Here is an 18,441-nt window from a genome sequence, read left to right as displayed (position 1 = left end):
TAAATGGGTACTTTTCAGAATGGCAGGCAGTGACTAGTGGGGTACCGCAAGGTTCTGTGCTGGGGCCCCAGCTGTTTACATTGTACATTAATGATTTGGACGAGGGGATTAAATGTAGTATCTCCAAATTTGCGGATAACACTAAGTTGAGTGGCAGTGTGAGCTGCGAGGAGGATGCTATGAGGCTACAGAGTGACTTGGATCGGTTAGGTGAGTGGGCAAATGCATGGCAGATGAAGTATAATGTGGATAAATGTGAGGTTATCCACTTTGGTGGTAAAAACAGAGAGACAGACTATTATCTGAATGGTGACAGATTAGGAAAAGGGGAGATGCAACGAGACCTGGGTGTCATGGTACATCAGTCATTGAAGGTTGGCATGCAGGTACAACAAGCAGTTAAGAAAGCAAATATCATGTTGGCCTTCATAGCGAGGGGATTTGAGTACAGGGGCAGGGAGGTATTGCTACAGTTGTACAGGGCCTTGGTGTGGCCACACCTGGAGTATTGTGTACAGTTTTGGTCTCCTAACTTGAGGAAGGACATTCTTGCTATTGAGGGAGTGCAGCAAACGTTCACCAGACTGATTCCCGGGATGGCGGGACTGACATATCAAGAAAGACTGGATTAACTGGGCTTGTATTCACTGGAGTTCAAAGGATGAGAGGGGATCTCATAGAAACGTTTAAAATTCTGACGGGTTTAGACAGGTTAGATGCAGGAAGAATGTTCTCAATGTTGGGGAAATCCAGAACCAGGGGTCACAGTCTAAGGATAAGGGGTAAGCCATTTAGGACTGAGATGAGGAGAAACTTCTTCACCCAGAGAGTGGTGAACCTGTGGAATTCTCTACCACAGAAAGTTGTTGAGGCCAATTCACTAAATATATTCAAAAAGGAGTTCGATATAGTCCTTACTACTAGGGGGATCAAGGGGTATGGCGAGAAAGCAGGAATGGGGTACTGAGGTTGCATGTTCAGCCATGAACTCATTGAATGGCGGTGCAGGCTCGAAGGGCCGAATGGCCTACTCCTGCACCTATTTTCTATGTTTCTATGTTTCTATTTCTGTATAATCAGTGCTATTCTTTACAATATAAAATGCAGTCTCATGACATAAATACAATAGTGCTGGACTCAACATTAATGGATGCTCCATCACTCATTCATATTGGTTTTAACAAAAACAAAGTGCAAATTCATTTCACCTATTAGCACTGGATTGTTGTAATTCAGCAGAACAATTTTATATCGATTTCTTTACTTTCTTGAGAAAACATGGTTAAAGAAAGGTGTTTAGATTTCTCAACGGTATATCTACTGAAGGTAGCTATTGTGCACTTACTGCAAACTGAGTTGATTTTTCTCCAATTCTTTCCCCTGTAAAACACCAAAATAGACAAGTCTCAGTAAAGTAGGGTTAACGTACATCGTCACCTGCAGTAATATAAGTGTCATATCATGTAGTATTGTATTTAATAAAACAGCCACTCAATAATTCTAAGCACATTGCTTTCATGATCTGCATTCTAAAGCCTACTCAATTTAATGAATTGTAAAAATGAGAGTGTTTTAATTATTTGTGTTTTTCAAACCATTAAATATGTTTGCAGTTCAAAATAATTCAAGTGGAACACTCTTATTAACATTCATCTGGTGCTGCCCAATATGGCTAAGGCCTACAGGAAAGTTTAATAGTCTTGTTGGGATTCACAAGAATTTTCAGTTTGAAAGGTCCTTGAGGAATGAAAGAGTTTGCTGATGCATAAACACTGTAATTAGTTCTAATTTTGAGATATTGAATTTATTCACACACAAAGCAGCAGTAAGTGTCTGCCTTAAAACTCAATGCACACCAATAATATTCAAAGACAACTCTTTCTATACTTTTTACAACTACACAATAAAGGCATCTCCTTATTTGGGGAAAGGAAGAGAGAATGATCCTCAGATTTTTATTGTATATCTCTTGAAAGTCAGTTTACTGCACCGTTGGCAGTGGCCTAGGATTAGTTGATCTGCCCACACTCAGCCACAGTTGTTAAATGGTGTGAGGAATTAAGCATGATTCCTCTATGTACTCAGTGCAACACAAAGGGAGCACTGCATTATCAGAGGCACCATCTATCTGCCAAGACATTAAACTAAGGCCGCATCTGCCACTTCAAGTGGACAGAAAAGACACCATGGCACTATTCAGAGGAGTGCAGGGAGTTCTTACGGCATTCTGGCCAATATTTATACCTAAATCAACACCACCAAACATAGATTAACTCATCATTCATCTCATTGCTGTTTGTGGGATCTTGTTGTGCACAAATTAGCTGCCATGTTTGCCTACAAAACAACAGTGACTACACTTCAAAAATAATTCATTGGTTGTGAAGCACTTTGGGATGCCTTACGAATGTGAATGGTGCTATATAAATGCAAGTTCCTTCTTTCTTTACTCAATGACTTTAATTCCAGTTATTTAATTTGGATTCAAACTCAAATCCCACAGGTGAAAGTACACTGCTGAAATCAAAACTATAATCATCACCTTTTATTCATAAATCAAAAAGGATAATGGGCCGAACTGAAATGGTAATGGCCGGAGTTCGAAGAAGGTTAATCTAGATATGTGATTTACTTGTACTTCTTTCAATTTAGTATACTGTATTCGCTGCTCACGATGTGGTCTCCTCTACATTGGGAAGACCAAGCGCAGAATGGGTGACCGTTTTACAGAACACGTCCATTCAGTCTGTAAGTGTGACCCTGAGCTTCCGGTCACCTGTCACTTTAATTCTTCATTTCACTCCCACTCTAATATCTCCATCCTCGGACTCCTGCACTGTTCCAATGAAGCTCAAGGCAAGCTCGAGAAACAGCACCTCATCTTTCGTTTAGGCACTTTACAGCCTTCTGGACTCTACATCGAGTTCAACAATTTCAGAGCATAAGCTCGGGGGCGGGGCAGGGAAGGAAGCCAAAGATAGGCAGAGATTATGTTTTTTTTCTTTGTCTCCAAAGGAAACTGGTCATTATTCCGCCATTCACACCTTAACTAGACTAACCTTGTTCTAACTCCGGCCATTACCATTTCAATGCGACCCATCATCACTTTTGTCTCTAATCTCTCCTGCCTTCCACCTTATCACAGACCCTCCCTTTTGCTCTTTCTTCCCCTCCTCCTTTCAGTCCTTCTTAAGAATCTGTTCTTTTTGAACATTCGCCAGTTAACTCTGTTTTTCTCTCTACAGCTGCTGCCTGACCCACTGAGATTTCCAGCATTTTCTGTTTTTATTTCAGATTCCAGCATCCACAGTATTTTGCTTTTGTATTAGGATAATTGAAGTCCCCCATTGGCACTATACTAAAGTTCTTACATCTTTCTGCAATTTGCCTGCAAATTTGCTTCCCTAATTTGATGGCCTATAGTATACACCCAGTAGCATAATAGCTTCTCTATTTTTCCTTAATTCTAACCAAATATATTCTATCTTTGAACCCTCAAGTACAGAATTCCTTTCTACTGCTGGAACAATATATTTGATCAGTATATCAATACTGCCACCCTCCTCCTCATTTTCCTTTCCCATCTTTCCCGAATACATTGTAGCCAGGAATAGATAGGCGTTTCTGCGGCCGCAATCAAGACTCCAGGACGGTATGTTGTCTCCCTGGTGCAAGGGTCAAAGATGTATCGGAGCGGTTGCAGGGCATTCTGGAGGGGGAGGGTGAACAGCCAGTTGTCGTGGTGCATATAGGTAAAAAACGGGATGAGGTCCTACATGCGGAATTTAGGGAGCGAGGAGTTAAATTAAAAAGTAGGACCTCAAAAGGTAGTAATCTCAGGATTGCTACCAGTGCAACGTGCTAGTCAGAGTAGGAATTGCAGGATAGCGAAGATGAATACGTGGCTTGAGGAATGGTGCAAGAGGGAGATTCAAATTCCTGGGACATTGGAACTAGTTCTGGAGGAGGTGGGACCAGTACAAACTGGACGGTCTGCACCTGGGCAGGACTGAAACCAATGTCCTAGGGGATGTGTTGTTGGTGCTGTTGGGGAGGGGTTAAACTAATATGGCAGGGGGATGGGAACCTATGCAGGGAGACAGAGGGAAGTAGAATGGGGGCAGAAGCAAAAGATAGAAAGGAGAAAAGTAAAAGTGGAGGGCAGAGAAACCCAAGGCAAAAATCAAAAAGGGCCACATAACAGCAAAATTCTAAAGGGCAAAGTATGTTAAAAAGACAAGCCTGAAGGCTCTGTGTCTCAATGCAAGAAGTATTCGTAATAAGGTGGACAAATTAACTGCGCAGACAGCTATTAACGAATATGATATAATTGTCATTACGGAAACATGGCTCCAGGGTGACCAAGGCTGGGAACTCAAGATCCAGGGGTATTCAACATTCAGGAAGAATAGACAGAAAGGAAAAGGAGATGGGGTAGCGTTGCTGGTTAAAGAGGAAATTAATGCAATAGTAAGGAAGGACATTAGCTTGGATGATGTTGAATCTGTATGGGTAGGGCTGAGGAACACCAAAGGGCAGAAAACGCTAGTGGGAGTTGTGTACAGACCACCAAACAGTACTAGTGACTTTGGGGACAACATCAAACAAGAAATTAGGGATGCATGCAATAAGGGTACTGAAGTTATCATGGTTGACTTTAATCTACATTTGGATTGGGCTAACCAAACTGGTAGCAATATGGTGAAAGAGGATTTCCTTGAGTGTATTAGGGATGGTTTTCCAGACCAATATGTTGAGGAACCAACAAGAGGGCTGGCTATCCTAGATTGGGTGATGTGTCATGAGAAAAGACTAATTAGCAGTCTTGTTGTGCGAGGATCCTTGGGGAAGAGTGACCATAACATGGTAGAATTCTTTATTAAGCTGAAGAGTGACACAGTTAATTCAGAGACTCGGGTCCTGAACTTAGGGAAAGGTAACTTCGATGGTATGAGACATGAATTGGCTAGAATAGACTGGCGAATGATACTTAAAGGGTTGATGGTGGATAAGCAATGGCAAACATTTAAAGATCACATGGATGAACATCAACGATTGTGCATCCCGGTCTGGAGTAAAAATAAAACAGGGAAGGTGGCTCAATCGTGGCTAACAAGGGAAATTAAGGATAGTGTTAAATCCAAGGAAGAGACATATAAATTGGTCAGAAAAAGCAGCAAACCTGAGGACTGGGAGAAATTTAGAATTCAGTAGAGCAGGACAAAGGGTTTAATTAAGAGGGGGAAAATAGAGTTCGAGAGGAAGCTTGCGGGGAACATAAAAACTGACTGCAAAAGCTTCTATAGATATGTGAAGAGAAAAAATTAGTGAAGACAAACGTAGGTCCCTAGCAGTCAGAATCAGGTGAATTTATAATGGGGAACAAAGAAATGGTAGACCAATTGAACAAATACTTTGGCTCTGTCTTCACGCGGAAAGACACAAATAATCTTCCGGAAATAATAGGGGACCCAGGGTCTAGTCAGAAGGAGGAACTGAAGGAAATCCTTATTTGTTAGGAAATTGTGTTAGGGAAATTGATGGGATTGAAGGCCGATAAATCCCCATGGCCTGATAGTCTGCATCCCAAAGTACTTAAGGAAGTGGCCCTAGAAATAGTGGATGCATTGGTGATCATTTTCCAACAGTCTATCGACTCTGGATCAGTTCCTATGGACTGGAGGCTAGCTAATGTAACACCACTTTTTAAAAAAGGAAGGAGAGAGAAAACGGGTAATTATAGACTGGTTAGCCTGACATCAGTAGTGGGGAAAATGTTGGAATCAATTATTAAAGATGAAATAGCAGCACATGTGGAAAGCAGTGACGGGATCGGTCCAAGTCAGCATTTATGAAAGGGAAATCATGCTTGGGAAATCTTCTAGAATTTTTTGAGGATGTAACTAGTAGATTGGACAGGGGAGAACCATTGGATGTGGTGTATTTGGACTTTCAAAAGGCTTTTGACAAGGTCCCACACAAAAGAGATAGGTGTGCAAAATTAAAGCACATGGTATTGGGAGTAGTGTATTGACATGGATAGAGAACTGGTTGGCAGACAGGAAGCAGAGAATCGGGATAAACGGGTCCTTTTCAGAATGGCAGGCAGTGACTAGTGGGGTGCCGCAGGGCTCAGTGCTGGGACCCCAGCTATTTACAATATACATCAATGATTTAGATGAAGGAATTGAGTGTAATATCTCCAAGTTTGCAGATGATATTAAGCTGGGTGGCAGTGTGAGCTTTGAGGAGGATGCTAAGAGGCTGCAGGGTGACTTGGACAGGTTAGGTGAGTGGGCAAATGCATGGCAGATGCAGTATAATGTGGATAAATGTGAGATTATCTACTTTGGTGGCAAAAACACAAAGGCAGATTATTATCTGAATGGCGGCAGATTAGGAAAAGGGGAGGTGCAACGAGATCTGGGTGTCATGGTACATCAGTCATTGAAAGTTGGCATGCAGGTACAGCAGGTGGTGAAGAAGGCAAATGGCATGATGGCCTTCATAGCTAGGGGATTTGAGTATAGGAGCAGGGAAGTCTTACTGCAGTTGTACAGGGCCTTGGTGAGGCCTCACCTGGAGTATTGTGTTCAGTTTTGGTCTCCTAATCTGAGGAAGGACATTCTTGCTATTGAGGGAGTGCAGCGAAGGTTCACCAGACTGATTCCCGGGATGGCAGGACTGATATATGAGGAGAGACTGGATCGACTAGGCGTATATTTACTGGAGTTTGGAAGGATGAGAGGGGATTTCATAGAAACATATAAAATTCTGACGGGACTGGACAAGTTAGATGCAGGAAGAATGCTCCCAATGTTGGGGGAGTCCAGAACCAGGGAACACAGTCTAAGGATAAGGGATAAGCCATTTAGGACTGAGAGGAGGAGAAACTTCTTCACTCAGAGAGTTGTTAACCTGTGGAATTCTCTACCGCAGAGTTGTTGATGCCAGTTCGTTGGATATATTCAAGAGGGAGTTAGATATGGCCCTTAAAGGGATCAAGGGGTATGGAGAGAAAGCAGGAAAGGGGTACTGAGGTGATGATCAGCCATGATCTTATTGAACGATGGTGCAGGCTCGAAGGGCCAAATGGCCTACTCCTGCACTATTTTCTATGTTTCTATGAAGTGGTCTGACTCCCCTTGTTCAAGCCAGGTCTCCATTATTACCATTATATCATAATCTCATCTGGGTACTTGTGGCTTCAGCTCACCATCATTATTGACTACACTTGGGGCATTCACACACATGCACTCTAAACCCATCTTAGTCTGCCTCACATTTGCCCCCTTTCTGATCCTTCCTATTTCTGAATGATTTTATATTCTAATACTGTTTGTTTTCCCTACTCCTCTTTTCACTTTGTATCTATTTCTTCATCCTGGTGCCTCTCCCCAGCCAAGTTGGCCATATGTGTGCCATCTATGCTGCCCTCCACTTTAGGAAAACCTGCTACTCAGTAAAAGTGCTGTATCCTCATGTGTTGCTGCTGCAGTATGGACCATCTATAAGATGCACTGCAGCAGCTCACCACGGCTTTTTCGGCAGCTCCTCCTAAACCCGTGGCCTCTCCCACCCGAAAGGATAAGGGCAGCAGGCGCATGGGAGCACCATCACCTGCAAGTTCCCCTCCAAGTTACGCACCATCCTGACGGAAATATATCGTCGTTCCTTCATTGTCGCTGAGTCAAAATCCTAGAAATCCCTCCCTAACAGCACTGTGGGAATTCCTTCACAACAAGGATTGCAGAGGTTCAAGGCGGCGGCTCACCATCTCTTTCTCAAGGGCAATTAGGGATGTGCAATAAATGCTGGCCTTGCTAGTGATGCACACATCCCAGAACGAATAAAAAAAAACTTCCTTCTTGGACCGCTAAACGGGAAGTTTGTGTCGGATCCAATTGTGTAGCGCCCAGCGATACTTTTGTGCTCCCACATAAGTTCTCTCAAAATGTGACGCTGTATAATTTCTACCCCAGGTTCCCAGAATCAGGGAGGGTGCTGTCAGAATGCTTCCAGGTGTAATTATATCTGCTTAGATCTCGCTACAGAAACTGGTGTCTCCTCCAAATGTCTGCGTGTAAGGCCAATACCAAGGGTCCAAAATTGCCCCGTTCTGAAAGCGGCAGCCATGGGGTGGTGCGGAATGGCCACCGAGTCGCGGTGGACTGGGCGACATTCGTGGCATTGCCCTCATGGGTTTTCCCAGCGGTGTGGATATCCGCCCAGCTCCCCCCCACTTCCGCCCCGCTCCTGCAGATGCGTCGTTAACGACACCATCAGATCGCGCACCAGCTCAGAGCCGCCCCGGAAGCTAAATTCAGCTCAAATCATCTTCCGGCCGCCTGTCGGAACCAACAACAGGTTTTTAGGTTGGTGCATCGTGCTTGCTCAAGACCGCATTCTTGTCGGGGAGATTTTTCCGGGCTTTTTCAACCATTGCGAATAGCCTTGTTGACAGCGGGATTGAGTTATAGTGGCCCTGGCCCATCATACTTGCAACAGACAGCTGCGATTGAGGAGGCTGGGCTTGCGGAGGAGAACTAAATGGGGTCAGTGCTGGCAGCGGAGCGCCTCCTGTACATTGTGCGCGACAGGGAGGCATGCAGGAGAAGGCTGTGCTAGCTCCAATGGCTCCAGAGACAGCGGGCAAGAGGTGCAGCATCACATGGCTGAGGAACATGCAGAAGGTCACAGAGATGGCAACAGAGCTGAACCCTGATAGGTGCACGAGGAAGGACCTCAGGTAGGGCCTGCTGTCAGGAGGGGGGGGATCAGGTATGCAGACCCCCCACACCACACAGTGGCCGAGATGGACAGGAGGCAGCATGTACAGGAGGCAGATGCTTGCCAGCAGCAGGCTGCAGATGGTGAGGACAACAAGAGCAGGTGGGAAAAGGCAATGAGGCAGCTGTCAGAGAAAGACGCGAACATAGACGTGGGGGCAGACCCTATCGTCAAAGGGTCTACAGACAGCAGACCTGACGGATCACCAGTGTCTCCAGAGACTGCGATTCCACAAGGACATCGTCACGGAGCTGTGCAATCTCCTGCAGCCTCAAACAAGGTTGAGTACAGCTCTGAACGTCGCATCCAAGGTAACCATCGCATTCAATTTCTATGCGACTGAGAATAACCCCCTAAAACACCGAAACACAGCATTATAAATAAATAAAACACCTCACATATTTAAAATTAATTGAAATTAAATGTAATTAAATGTTTTAGAAAAAAAATATATATTTTTTTAATGTGTTTTGATAGGGTTAAAAATAATCTTACCTTAATGGACAGGGATTTTAATATAAAAATTATTGTTTAAATTAAATTTTTATATGTTTTAAAGTTATGCTGGTAAAAGCAAGCTGTGCACGTGCTTTTACCAGATGTAAAAGTTTGAAGAACATTCACTGGGCACGAGTTGGGCAAATAGCCCAATCTCGCCCGCGCGGATGTCCTTCTCCTGGAGATGCGGGGCATATGTCTAGAGAAATCTCGACAATTTGGAAAAGCTGGTTTTCAGCGCATGCGCATCACGCCCCGAAAACTGTCTTTTGCGAGGCCTGGACCCGGCGAGACAGGAATTTTCAGCCCAATAATGTCCACCACTTCCCCATCTGCCTAGTCTTATGTGCCGAGTGGCAGCTCACCTTTTCAGGTGCTTGGTGATGAATGCGAAGGTTTGATTTGATGGGACCAATTGGGGATTGTGTAACAGGAGTGTCGTAGGTTACAGGACTGCTTTATGTTCGTGGGGCGGTGATTGATAGTTACTTTGGTCCAGTGTGACTGACTAACTGAACTTTTGAGCTATTAGGGCATCCTTTGCTTCCAGAGCAGCAATTTGAGTGGCTGGTGTGGGCTTGGAGACACCACCTTCATCTATCCCTCCTCTTCCTCATTAGAATCATCATCAAATGATCAGTGATGAGCACCTTGCTCCTCTTCCAGCTCTAATCCTCACTGCTGCGCTGTGTTGTGTAGAACGCAGCACACTGCAATCATTCTAGAGGCCGGATTTTTGAGAGGTTTGTGACTGGGTTTTTGCCGAGATTTGGCCCTCCGTGGCGAAAACCCGGTCACAAAGCTAGGGCGGGATCCTCGGCTCCTTGTTTGTGGCGGCGATGGGACGTACCACCAGGGAGAAGAGCGCCAACGTGCAACGCCGCGGATTGTCTCCCGATCTGTATGCCACACCCAGAATACCAACAGGTCAAATCGGTCGGTGCAGCCCTGCCAGCAGCGGTAAGTAAAGGTAAAAAAAGTAAGTCATTTTTTTTCAGCAATTCGATAGGTAAGTGTCTTGTAAATGTTTTTTGAATGTTTTTTAGAATTTTTTTCTCCCCCTCCCAAGGCCTCTCTCGCAGCGCTTCCGGCCCCAGACTAAATTTGGCAAAACTTATGTTTTTGCACCGTAAATCCTCGTGCGACACCCCGCTTACCGCAAACGTAAAAACCGAAAGTTCAGCCTAAAAATGATAGCGCAGCGAAAACGGTAAGTTTCATGTATCGCTACCGTTTTCGCCAAAAAAAACACGAAAGCCGAAAATCCGGCCCTAGAGACCTTTGCTGGTGAATGCTGAAGGGCATCTCCAGATATGACCAGGCCCCTGAAGCGCATCTTGAGCATGCCGATCACTTGCTCGATGACACATCTGATGGTCTTATGGCTGTCATTGTACCACTCTTGGGGTCCATTGGTGGGGTTTCTCTCAGTTGTCATCAACCAAGTTTGAAGGTATCCTTTGTTTCCTAACAACCACTCCTCAGGTCCGCTTGCAGGTACGAAGAGGTTGGGGATGTTGGACTGCCGCAGTATAGAAGCAGCCTGGCAGCTCCCTGGGTATCTGGCGCATACCTTTTCTTGTGATTGCACACCAGCTGCACATTGATGGAATGAAATCCCTGTGGTTGACGACCAGTCCCATTTGATCTGGGGGTCCTCGGATTGCCACGTTTGTGCAATCAATGGCAGTCTGTACCTGTGGGAAGCCAGCCAGAGATGTAAATCCGAGTCCGCTTATTCTGATTATTGTCGTGGCAGGGGCAGTTGACATACCCCTGGCAAACAACCCATCCATCACCTGCCATATACATTAATGTGCAACCAACTGGGAGACCCTCGATTTGTCTCCGGTAGCACCCTGAAAGGAGCCAGAGGCAAAGAAATTAAGGACTGTGTTGACTCTCACAGTGACTGGTAATACGTGGCCACCAGATCCAGCAGGGAGCAGGTCTTCTTCCAGTAGGCTGCAGATGTCTGCGACCACCAGACATATCAATCTTAACCTTTGGAAGCACTGCTCTTCAGAGAGGTCAAGGAAGCTGAGCCTCTGCCTGTCCACCCTATTAGGTGGGTAGTACCTCCTGCAGACTCACCCTTGCCTGTTGCTTCCTCTACCTGTTGCTCCCCTGCAGCTCCCTCCATAGCAGGCCTTTGCTGCTGTGGATGGCGATTGTTTTCTTCGTCCAAGGTCCAATCTAAAGCAGCCATGGCGCCACCCATCCTGATGTTCTCTGTGTGAGCACCTCCAAATTTTATCCAATACATCTGTTGCTACAAGAACTCTCAATAAACTGTTACCAGAAGGAACTGAGAAAGCAGCTGGGATCAATGAACATTTATTCATATTGGGACACTTGCTCTTTAACCATCCCCATGAAGTGCCGCTCAATCTCACCTCTGTTTTACTGTTGAGTTTTCTAAGTCCCGGGAAACCCGTGCTGGAGGCATTAAATTTAAATCGTAGTCTAAATTGGAGGGAGGTGCCCTGATTAACATATTGGCCCTGAAATTGCAGTCTCCCTGATGTCGTACTCTCAGAGTACGCCGTCGTAATCCAGTTGAAAAGTCCTGCAACTTCCAGGTTTCCTCATGCGCATGCGTGAAATCCGGAACTAGCGATCTGTCAAAGTACGCCTTGACAGATTATCCGAACTGACTGTAAAATGAGTACCGCTGGCATAGAATTGGGCTATTTGCCCAACAACTGCCCAGCAATTGCCCATGAAAAGGCCTGCTTTCATCAGTGTAAGGGTATATATAAGCCTTAAATTAAACATTTAAAAATCAAAAATGTACATACACTTTAAATTAGTATATGCAAATATTGGCCCAGATTAAGATATTTTAAATTGTTCATTTAAGAATTGCATTTTTATTGAGGTTGGTGCAATGAAGGGACTTATAAATAAAATTGAAATTCAGTGCATTTATATTTATTAGAATTGTGTAAATTGTATAATTGTTTGGGGATTTAATTGCATATCATGAGGGAATTTCTATCGTAAATGATTGCAATGGAATCCTCCTTTGCGATTGGAGGACTCGGCACACATAATCCTGGGACATTTCCGAATGCCTGCATTCCTGGGATCCGTGGGCCTTTATGCTGATATCTGCCTGGAGGCCCGAAATCGCAACTCCACGCAGCCTGGGCACCTGAAGGTAGATTTGGATCTGTTTTGCGGGTTGGAGGCGTACTCCGGAGGCATGCTCCGCTCTGTTAAAACCAGAAGTGAGTATTTTTGACATTTTAACCTACCTACCCGTCATTAACCCGTCCGTCCTTAGGAGTTAAAATTCCCCCTGATGTCACTAATGTCTCTGCATCTGATTGGAATATCTACTCTTAATATAAGAAAATATATATTCAACAGTGACATCCACTGGTAAAAGTATAGGGCTACAGTATTAATCTGAAAGCTGAATTTGTATCTTATCAACAGAAAGAAAGGGTTCCTCAGTACTTTATGGAATATCTGTTTGTGTAACATTACATTATATACTGAAACTAAATATGTTACTCCCTATAAACATTCATAAAGTGTTTCACAAGGATAAGTACAAACGAGGGAAATCATTCAGCCCATCAAGATCAACCTTGCGTTGAAACCTAGGATCGATGAAACAAATGGCTTCCCTCAGCTGAACTCACCTTTATTTCTTGATATATCATTAATTCTTCACTGTGGTTCTTGACCCCTAATTGTAGCAAAGAGTACATTTCCTATCCTCAAAGCTTTTAATTTTCATACAAAAATGCAGAATACAATCACCAAAACATCACTAAAAGTCCTACAATCCCAGGTCACCAAAACAAAATGTATTTATTCAGTGACCGTAAAACAGTGGTCTTGGCCATCACTGTCCACTGAAATATTATATATTATTAGAAGTGGTATGTCTTATCATCTATCCATTCAAAAGTTCTGTCATCAATGGCTATGGGTTATCATGTCCACATCTGATGACATTTGTTCTGTCATGCTTTTAATATGATCTTCCATTATTGTGACCAGGCTGTTGTTATGCTAAATGATGGCTGCCTACTTCCACCTCTGTAACATCGCCCATCTCCATCCTTGCCTCAGCCCATCTGCTGCTGAAACCCTCATCCATGCTTTTGTTACCTCCAGACTCGACTATTCCAATGCTCTCCTGGCCGGCCTCCCACCTTGTACCCTCCATAAATTTCAGCTGATTCAAATCTCTGTTACCGGACTCCTAAATAGTACCAAGTTCCGTTCACCCATCACTCTTGTGCTCGCTGATCTACATTGGCTCCTGGTCTGGCAACACCTTGAGTTTAAAATTTTCATCCTAGTGTTTAAGTCCCTCCCTATCTCTGTAACCTCCTCTAGACCTACAATCCTCTGAGATTTCAGAGTTCTTCCAATTTTGGCCTCTTGTGCATCCCCGATTTCTATCGCTCCACCATTGGTGGCCTTGCTTTCAGCTGCATAGGCTCTATAATTCACTCGCTAAACCTGTCTGCCATTCTCTCCTCCTTTAAGACACTCCTTAATACCTACCTCTTTGACCGAGCTTTATCCTAATATCATTTTGTGTGTCTCGGTGTCAAATTTTGTTTGGTAACATTCCTGTGAAGCGCCTTCGGACATTGTTTTATGATGTTTAAAGGCTCAAAAGAAATAAAAGTTGTTGTTGTTTTTGGTCTGCTTGCAGTTCCACACTCTAGCCACAAGATGGCACTCTGTGAATCTTCTTCTTAGCCCCAATTTTCTCTGCCATGATATGCAGCTTGAGTAACCAGGTAGTTTACTTAAATTGTAATATTTTGGATTTCAACGACATAAAGGATAGTTACACTCCCAGGTAACATTTTACCTTAAAATGTATTTACCTTTGTCCATGGGACCCGCTTCACACATTTCCACCCCAGCTCTTAAGAATGTTCAAGTTAATTTAATCTTTCCTCTCTCGCCTCCCCCTCCCCCATCATCCTTTACTGCCCTTCCCCTCTCCCTGTATTCCTCCTCTCCACCCCCCAGAAAGTCTGCCGGCATCTCCCTGCTGAGGTAGTTTCCGAGCCTTTGTTCCTCCAGCCCCAGGCCCCTCACCCCATTCCCCACTTTCCTCCCTCTCCCCTCCTTGTCCATCTCCTTCCATCCCTCATTCTCCTCCTCTTCCATCTCCTCCATTTCCCTTTCCCTCCCACCCGCCATTACTGGGTCCAATTATTCTCTCTGCCCTCAAACCTTGCTTGATTTGAACACTGCACTAGGTCTTGACTCTCCATGTACAAGGCCACAGGCAATCAACTAGTATATTATTAAAACTGGCAAGTCCCATCAACATGCTTTATGGAGATTTCATTGTATATTGTCTGCACTCCTCATTATATTTGTAATAGCCTGTGTCGCCTTCAGGTGTCGCTGTAATAGGATTTCCCCATTCAGAGCACTCGGCCCATGATCGATTTTTCAGTTAGAAAAGCATATGACTTGCAATTCCATATTGAAAAGCTTGAGTTGAATTATCCTGCAGATTCATGTTCTAGCCTGCACCAATTTGGATTCTCAAACTCTTTCTCAAGAGATTTTCCAGTTGTATATAGTGACACCACTATTACTGTCAATCACACATGTCGCACTGCTGCAGGTAACTCAGATTAATTTTACGCATTTTATAATTTTATAATTTGTATGTAACTATCTTCCGCTCACTGTTTTGATGGTAAAATAAGCTTGCTTTTTTAAAAGAAAATCTGGAGTTGTTGCTTTAGTTTCCGTCATGAGTTTTGATTGCTGCAGTTCATAGAGACTTTTAAATAGACTCTGTAGACTGTTCACTGTTATGCTCTGTTTAAATAGATTATGTTTGCTGCATAAATAAACTTTGTAAGTCCTATCCCGCCTCCAGCTCATTGGCTGACACAGTGGTGTCAATAGACACTTAGGGTAAGAATTTGTGGGGGGGGGGGGGGGGAGTTGGCGGGCACGATTGGTGGCGGGTCGGATGGGAAAGTACTTTTTCCCCAGTGGGTCGGGACCCTGCTGTGTACCCACTGGCACGTGCCTTTACCAAATGTTGGGTCTGTCAGCGCTGAGCAGACCTGACAGGCAGCGGCAGTGGAGGCAATTAAAATCATTGGTGGCTTGTTTACAGCTACTTATCAATGGTTTTTTCACAGCTTTATGGATTTGACAGGCCAGCCATCGGTTTCCCGTTGTGCCTCGACCTCGTCTGTGAAGCTGAACTGAGAGGTCAGTGGCCATTGAATCAGCTGATGAGTTGACAGCTTCAAATGTCAAGTCAAAACTCCCAGCTGATTGAGAAATGTTCACTTAACTACTAGCTTCTCTAAACTGCATTTCCACTAAAGATTCAGGACGCTGCAAGTCTTTTCACAAGTCTCCGTCCAGTCTGACCTCATTACCTCTCCCACCATTGTCAGATCGCTTCTCTCATCTCTACTTCATCTGCCATCTATTCCATCAATATGGGTGCCTTTGAAACTCTCTCACCTTGGTCCTCAGAATCCCACCACGATCGGCCCCAACACCAGCAGCATCGGGCACACCAGCAGCACCCACAATACCACCAACCTTCTCTGCAATTAACTGATGCTACACAGGGTATCAGCACCCGAGCACATTGCTGCCCGGGAGGCCAGGGATGGCCTCACCGTGGCCCTGGCTGCCACATGATGCGCCAAGTTGGCACCACCCCATACCAACATCAAAAGGCATCCCTACAATGCCCAAGCCATCCCTTTCATTACCATTGCAGGGGGTACTGTTATGTCTCACCATTCACTGCCACTCACTAAGCCACTTCCGAAGATGCAGACAAATCTGTCCAAGAATGCAAAGAGTTGAAAATAAAGGTTTCAATGTTTGACAACACATTAACTGAAACTTTACATGAACATTGTATAAAACACCCAAGTGCGTACCCTTGTGTGTTGTTAGTTGATATGATTGCACTAAGATGAGGGTGAGGGGTGGCTAGTGAGATGGGGATGTGATAATATAGAGATGGATGCATGGAGGTACAAGGTAAGTTGCTGTGAGTAAGGGATGTGCAGGAGTCAGGTAGGGAAGGCAGAGTGATGGGGATGTGATGAGAGGCACAGCAGGATGACGTTGAGTGTGGCTTTGTACTAACGCTTTGTGATCTACTGAGATCATTGAAAACATTTCTGACCACATCTCTGCTTGTGCCCACCTCTGCAATGTGCAACCAGGTTGTGTTGATCTCATGGAGATGTCTCTTCTGCCCATGGGAAGGGAAGAGGACCTCCCTATGTGTTGTGACTCCCTCCATGGGAGAGCCTGGGTGCAGCCCTGCACCTTTGTGCAGTACCTGTCAGTGTTTGCAGCACTTCAGTAGAACACTGACAGCACAAACGTCAAAGTAAAATTGGCCATGGTCCCTTTAAGGAAACCGGCTGATGATACGTTATCAAACGACTCCACCAGACCCACTTCCCCTAATTGGCTGGGAAACGCACTGAGTTTGCTTAACAAACCCCATCAAAGGAAATTCATTTCAGAGGCCAAGATGGAGACAACAACGGGCCCGGAACCCGCCACCGACATCGCTCGTCACGGACCCGCCAAGGTTCTGTAAAATCCAGCCCTGAAGGTATCGCTTTAACCAATGAGATTTAAGGATTGAGAAATAAACAAAGCAGCTGAGTTTTGGGGTTTTCAGGGGAGCCGCTGCCCAGTCGTTAAAATGCTGCCAGAATTCCGGTCAGGGTGGCAGAGGTGAGGATCCTGTAGCAGGGGAGGCCCAAGGGTTCTTTGTGGGGCTTGGAGGAGCGTTTCTGTTCTTATAATTACATGGTAAATAGAAGCTGCTTGAGCCCCAATTTAATGTGACAGAAGTAAAAAAAAATTATAAGTCTTCTTTAGGTTTGTTTTTTATTTTTCAGTAAGTTTTGAAATACAATTTTATTTAATTTTCCACTGTCAATTTTTAAATCTTCAGCTAATAGTTAATATATTTTCCTGTGCTTTCTTAATTTAACCATGAAGGAAATATTTCTGTAATAACAGTAGCAGATGAACACTTGTTACCAATATCTCTTTCATATGAAACTTTAGATTGGCCAATATATTGTGTATTTAAAATGGAACTCTTGTTAGCTGTTTTATCAAAGGACTTTCATTTCTCTTTGTTCGAGAGAAGTGAATTAAAGCAATACACAAATATTGTTTACAGATATGTACTTACAGCAGGGACTATTGAACCACCCAGTCTCCTGGAAGGGATGTCATTATATGTTAATTGGCTCAGAAATTCTCTCTTGGCTGTGAAATCCTAGTTGCCTGCAAAGCTCCCATATGTATAACAGTCACTGACAGTTAGTCTCAAGCCCATGATATTTGACACTCTATCTGCCTGAGAACTAAAATTGACCAAGATCAAGTGTGGAAGACCTCCTATGATATGAAAAGTTAAAAGCCTGTATAAAGAAGAATAAGTGTAGCTGGTTTTCACCATTCCAGTTATTTTATTACACTTCTCTTAGTACGCAGGCATTGTGTGCGCTCTCTCTATTTCTCAATTAGGTGTGGGAGTTAGCCATGTGCAGTTAAAAAAGCTACTTTTATTTAGCCACAGAGTTTCATTATGGCCAGCCCAAAACTGTCAACTACGACATTGAATAAAACTGTTTACAAAAATGAAAATTTTCTCAGGAAAAAACCTCACCTATTAAAATATAAAAACTTACATTACTTGACCTGTGCTACATAAGCAGCTTTCTGTTTTAACTTGCATCCAACTCTAGAAAAAATTTAAACATTAAATTTTGCCTGACCATTCCTTCTATGTTTTCTTCATTGTTAGAAGTGTAAAACACATTATTTTACACAAATTCAACTCGTTTCAAAGTTTAATAGAGATTTAATAAAGCAACTTCTCCGTGCAATATCAATTAATAAGGGTAAGGATTTAGGGGTGGGCTTTTATAATGAGAATGAAAAATATAAAATTAAGAATTATTGTTATTTTTAAAAATTAGTTAAATAATATGTTTAAATTCAGGCTATTCGTTCATTCAGAACACCCCTTTTAAATGTGAATAATGGTAGCTGGTCCAGAAGTTCCCTCCTTGATGTTAACCGTTATTCGATTTTCTTTGCGTTTTCTCTCAGATGCATATAAAAGAAATACAGCTG

The 18,441-nt window shown here is 43.8% G+C and overlaps 1 long non-coding RNA gene across 1 annotated transcript in view; it reads right to left on the bottom strand.

The window, feature by feature from the left end:
* The window catches only part of LOC139233327 (uncharacterized), a 63,058-nt gene that overhangs the window by 22,549 nt on the left and 22,068 nt on the right, over positions 1 to 18,441 (bottom strand). Inside the window, exon 4 of the long non-coding RNA XR_011588182.1 lies at positions 1,346 to 1,380. This is a non-coding gene — a long non-coding RNA (uncharacterized lncRNA). The remainder of the gene's footprint in view (positions 1 to 1,345; positions 1,381 to 18,441) is intronic.

This window comes from Pristiophorus japonicus, chromosome 2, assembly GCF_044704955.1.
Source record: "Pristiophorus japonicus isolate sPriJap1 chromosome 2, sPriJap1.hap1, whole genome shotgun sequence".
Taxonomy (NCBI): Eukaryota; Metazoa; Chordata; class Chondrichthyes; family Pristiophoridae; genus Pristiophorus; species Pristiophorus japonicus.
This window is presented reverse-complemented; position numbering and strand designations above follow the sequence as displayed.